This window comes from Brassica napus, chromosome C2, assembly GCF_020379485.1.
Source record: "Brassica napus cultivar Da-Ae chromosome C2, Da-Ae, whole genome shotgun sequence".
Taxonomy (NCBI): Eukaryota; Viridiplantae; Streptophyta; class Magnoliopsida; order Brassicales; family Brassicaceae; genus Brassica; species Brassica napus.
In genome coordinates this window covers 10,597,805-10,603,804 of record NC_063445.1, presented here as the reverse complement: position 1 = coordinate 10,603,804, position 6,000 = coordinate 10,597,805, and the positions used below count along the sequence as shown (strand labels likewise).

The 6,000-nt window shown below is 43.5% G+C and overlaps 1 non-coding gene across 1 annotated transcript; it reads left to right on the top strand.

The window, feature by feature from the left end:
- Positions 1-545: 545 nt before the first annotated feature.
- Positions 546-652, top strand: LOC125582625. Its single transcript, XR_007320082.1, has one exon. It is a non-coding gene; the product is annotated as a small nucleolar RNA R71 (small nucleolar RNA).
- The last annotated feature ends 5,348 nt before the right edge of the window (positions 653-6,000 follow it).

The following is a 6,000-nucleotide window of genomic DNA, read 5'->3' as shown; positions in this document are numbered from 1 at the left end:
GCAGGGTGTCAGTGCTGCTCTCTTGAGGAGCAGAGGAACCAGATGAGGGGTTTTGATGAGGTTGATAGCTGCCTTGCTGGTTGTTTCGAGGCGGATAACCACTCTGTTGGTTGTTGGGGTAGGATTTCTGTTGGTAGTTGTTGTACTGAAAGTTGGGCTCTTTTTTGTACCAGCTACCATTGTTGTTGATGAAACACAGCTCTTCCTGACCTTCCAAACCCTCAACCTCATGGACAACAGGTGGTGTATCTTGGCTTGGGTTACCAACAAAGTGCAGCTGCTCTTGTGTGGCTTTATCAGCAAGGAGGATGTCTATCTTATCCTGTAGAGCTTTCAACTCCTTCCTCGTCTGCTTATCATCTGTTCGACTGCTTCTGTCGTGGTCTCCACTGTAGACTGCATCACTCTTTACCATGTTGTCAACCAGCTCCTCTGCATCTTCCTCAGTTCTCCCCAAGAAGAACCCATTGCTAGCTGTATCCAGTCTGGCCCTGTACTTAGGAAGAGCACCACGGTAGAATGTGCTCAGCAAGCTCTCCTTAGAGAAACCATGGTGTGGGCATTGAGCTTGGTAGCCCTTGAATCTCTCCCAGGCTTCACTGAATCCTTCCAAGTTCTTCTGTTGGAAACTGGAGATCTCATTTCTCAGCTTAGCAGTTCTTGAGGATGAGAAGAATTTCTCCAAGAATGCTCTCTTGCACTCATCCCAAGTGGTGATAGAGTGGCTGGGTAGAGACTTCTCCCACTGACGTGCCTTATCCCCCAAAGAGAAAGGGAATAGCTTGAGCTTTAAGGCATCTTCGGACACACCATTGGTTTTTGACAACCCACAGTAGCTGTCGAACCTATCCAAGTGATCAAATGGGTCCTCCAGAGCCAAGCCATGATACTTGTTGTTCTCGATCACGTTGAGGAGTCCTGACTTGACCTCAAAGTTGTTGGCTGCCACAGCTGGTGCTCGGATTCCGAATCTGTGACCATGTATGTTGGGGCGGTCGTAAGTGCCAATGGGTCGAGCTGCCCGCGGTTGGTGTTCTGCCCCTTGCGGTGGATCTGCCATATCAATATCCAAGTGGGCCTGGTGTTCTTCTTCTCTTCTAGCTCTAGCACACTCCCTCTCAAAAGCTCTGATGTCTGCTACTATTGGAACTAGGTTTGATGGACCCCTGCTCCTCAAGTTCATACACCTGAAAGTGAAAGGTAGGTGAAGAAGAAGAATCAGTAACAAAACAAAATTAAAATGACTTAGTCTCAAGCAAGTGACTAAATCTCAATGTTTAAATCTACTCAGAATTTGGCAACGGCGCCAATTTGATGTTAGGAGTTTTCAAGGCTCCTAAGACAAATGTTGTAGTATAGTGATTGTCGAACCAGTTCTGAGGGATATCAAAGCACTGAGAATGCAAGTACTCACTTAATCTAAGTGCAACCAATGATTTAGATGGGTTTTAAACTACTACTAATACTAGAAAGCAATAACAAAATGATACTTTCTTGACTAAGGGAAAAGAGAACTCATGGGCATAGGGATTAGACCTTGGGTGATCAAGTATCGAACTAAGGATGGCAAATGATCAATCAAACTATCAACCTTAAGCCTAGACACAATTCTAAGCAAGCTCTATGTCTAGATGAATGCTCATTTGCTAACATATCTCAAACATCAAATGTCTTTGGTTGAATAATATGAAAGCAATCATTACTAACAAGTCTATTAGCTATCTTAGCACCTTTAACAACAAATGTCTTTGGCAAAGTATACTAAAAGCCTAGGAGAGTTGTCTCAGGCATTTCATCAAACACCTTTCGGGTGGAAAATGCCTATTGATCAACTTTTGAGTGGCCAACTCAGAAGATGCATTAGGAATACTCTACTAGCAAGGAACAAGAATGATCTACACTAAAACATCCTAGAACTAACCTAATCACCCTTAATCTCCCTAACCCATGAATTCAAAAGGTGATTACTCACTAATCTCCATGATTCCTCTTAAACCCATATTGGATTTCAGATTAATCATGTAGAGAAATAGATAAGAAATCAACAATAACACAAGAACATAACAATCAAAATCCAAGAGATGAACTTCTCAAGAGAGTTTTTGTGTATTTCTCAATAGATCAAAAGATAATCTCTCTGGTGGCTACCAAAGATGTTTAAAACATAGGTTTTAGAAATGTAAAACGTCCAAAATAAATTGCAAAAAGGTCCTTGAGAAGTCATGATTTTCGGCAGCAAAATAACGCGGAGCGACTTGCAGGTGTCGCTCCGGAAGGTCGCTCCAGGGCCGATTTTTGGTGTCTCCGGGCGAGAGGTCCCGAGCGACTTTGGTGTGTCGCTCCAACGAGTCGCTCTGGATCGGGAGCGACCTTGATAGGTCGCTCTGAGAGGTCGCTCCAGGGTCATCTAAGACTGTTCGGAGTGACGAGAACGCGAGCGACTTCATGGCGTCGCTTTAGGAGGTCGCTCCGAGAGGTGTGTGAGATGCGAGCGACCTCGGCGCGTCGCTCTGGGCAAGTCGCTTCACGGGGTGAGTATGGCGAGCGACTTCACGGGGTCGCTCCAGCTAGGTCGCTCTGAGAGGTGCTTTGGAGCGACCTCATGACGTCGCTGCGGAACCTCGCTCCCCTGCTCTGCTCGTCCAATGATCACATATATCACCTCCTTTGAGCTCCAAATGCATCCAAATGTCCCTAAGAACTCCATGTGGCACTCCAGTACCTAATAGAGACTCATGTATGCAAAATGCAACCTAAACATGTCTAAATCCTAATCTCTATGATGAAAATGCACATGGATGAATAGATAAAACAATGCAAATATGCAAGATATCACTTATCCGGAGCCCAGTACTGAGATATGCGACACGCCTCATTGGCTCATTGCTATACGGGACAACCACAGCCGCATCAGTCACGCAATGGGAGTTGTGCCTCCTGTACCAAGGTGTGAGGCATTTGCTACCGACATTTGGAAACTCTACATTCCCACCTGCTACTGCCTTCAACATGGGAGCGGTGATGGCCGCAAACTTAGCAGGATACAAGGGAAAAGTAACCAAATCCAAGAGCAATGCATGTGGATTTGGTGCAGTGATTACTCGGATCCTTAGACATGTGGGTGTAGACTGCCAGAACCAGCAGGTAGCACTGGACAGATCGAACAACATTGCTTGGAACTACCTGGATGTCATTTCTCTAGTAAGTAAGGAGTTCATAGCTGGTCCCCACTCGAGGATCGATCGGGATGGTCCTTACGTCCACGTATTCCAGGACCGAGCGAAGAAAACACTCTACTGCCACCTGCCTCAGATCGGCCTGACTGCTCTACTTTCAGAGGCTGCAGTTGAGTTCCTACCCCCTGCTACCGCACTAGTAGACAAGCCATCCTTCTTCACGCCAAAATATCAGACCAAAGGCAAGGCCGTGGTTGATGAAGAAGGAGAAGATGAGGCTGCACAAGCCATTCCAGATGATTCACAACCCCATCAGACTCCAGCCAGTACAAGCTGCAAGAGCTTCCACCGAACGCCACTTCGCGCCAGCAACAACATTGGAGAGATCAGAGCATAAAGACAAACAACGACATGCTACACAAGATCTGGGCTGCCATTTCACGTATCAGGCCGTGTCGTTGCCAAAAGGATGATGTAGTTCATCGGGACAACTCTCCATCCAGCTCTGGTTCGGGTTCGAGTGGTACACACAGGGTAAGAAAGAGGTCCAAGAGACCCAACGATGCAGGAACATCTGGAGCAGGAGACGAGGAGTAGGAGCTATCACCGGCCAGTATTGCCATTTGATTTCCGACCGCGCTATTTTATTTTCTTTTTTATTCTAACGTTTTATGGTCTTATTTTCTCTTAATTTTGAACTTAGTTTTTTTTTTCTTAATTATGAGTTCGTATTTCTTTTACATGGTTTATTCGTTTTATTTGGTTGTGTTTTGAGTAGTTTTTAATTCGTATTCAGTTTTGCCTTGCTAGATAAACCAAATAACTAATATCCGAGGAAAGAGGTTATATCAAGTGTTCCTCAGAATTTCCTCGGTATTTCTTAAAAAAAAAAAAAAATCAATGGTAGTCTGTTTCCGAGTCATCATCACCAGATGAATCTGAATTTGGATCTTGGTGAAACTCTCCAATCACTGGTTCATCCTCTACGTGAACGACGGCTTCCTCTCCAAAGTCGGTTAAATCGACTACAAGGCCAACTCCAGCTAAATCTTCTGCTGCACTTAAGTTGCCGGATGTGCTTGGTTGTAGTGGGTCTTCCAGCTCAGAACTTCCCTGAACTCGGCCTCTCGGGTTGAGTCTTGTAACAGTAACCCATGGATCATCTCTGTTCCTCACCCGGGGGTACTTGATATAACAAACCTGTAACATTTAAAAAAATTATAAATTAATACACATGATGATGAATCATTCTGAATAATTAACATTTAAATACCTGATCGGCCTGAGAAGCAAGAATGAAAGGATCATAATATTGCAGCTTTCGCCTCGAATTTACTGATGTAACACCAAATGCATCTGTTCTCACACCTCGATCTGGAGTGTTGTCGTGCCAATCACAATAGAAAACAGTACAGCGCAATCCAACCATGCCCAAATACTTGATTTCCAAAATCTCATGTATGTGTCCGTAGTATACATCATCTCCTGATGCAGAACAAACGCCAGCATCATAAGTCGTACTCGAACGTCTCCTCTTCTGAGTTGTGAATGCATATCCTCGAGTACAAAATCTCGGATATGACTTCACAACAAAGTTTGGTGCAACGACCATCTCACGTATCCAATCGTCAAATGTTTCACCTCTGGCCAAACCAGCAGACACCTATTAATAGCACATATATATATGTTATATCAATAAATGTGAATTAGTATAAATATGTGATAAAATATATTTTAATTTGTTTAAAGCACTCACATAAGTAAACATCCATCCAGTAAATTCTCTCTGCTTCATTTCTTCTAGTTCGTCCTCTGTGGCGTATCTATACTCGAACCGCTTTTCTGCCATGAAAATCCTGTATATGATGACAATAATGTAATTAATTAAGATTTAAATTTCAACTTGTTAAAATAAAAATTTGTAAGCTCATTTATTTACCTCTCATATTGAAGAACGTCTTCGCAGTTGGTGAGCAAATATGTTTGCAAATGACTGCGCTCCTGCTCAGTAAGTCGACGGTCCTTTGGTTTTCCGCTAAGTCGTCCAACGTCTGTGAAAATGTCTGGAACCGTAACATGATATGTTGCCCGTTCGCCTCTATCATCATGCCGAGCAGGTCTTCTGTTTTTGGTCTGAACTTCTGCTGGAAAGTAGTACTCGGCAAAGTTTGAAGTTTCTTCATTGATCATCTGTGCGACTATAGAACCTTCCACCCTACTTAAAATTTTCACCATCTTTTTCAAATGGAACATATAACGCTCATACAGATACATCCATCTATACTGCACAGGACCACCAAGTTCCAATTCTCTTGCCAGGTGAATAACAAGATGCTCCATAACATCAAAAAATGAGGGAGGAAATATCTTCTCAAGGTTGCACTGAATCACGGCTATGTTAGTCTTCAAATTTTCAATACCTTCAAGAGTCACTGATCTCGTGCATAAATCGCGGAAGAAACCACTTATCCCTGCAATTGCTTCATGAATATTTCGTGGTAATAGTTCCTTGAAGGCGAACGGAAGGAGGCGCTGCATCATTACATGGCAATCGTGGCTTTTCAAGCCAGTAAACTTTCCTTCCTTTCTGTCGATACAGTTACGCAAATTTGATGCGTAACCGTCTGGAAATTCCACATCGTTTGAAATCCAATCAAAGAACGCATCTTTTCCCTCTGCATCAAGTCGGTATATGGGAAAATGAGCCCTACCATTCTCATCAACATGAAGTTCTGAACGAGCACATATATCGACTAAATCCAGTCCTGACTTCAAATTATCCTTTGTTTTACCTTGAACATTAAGGATCGTGTTCATGAGATTG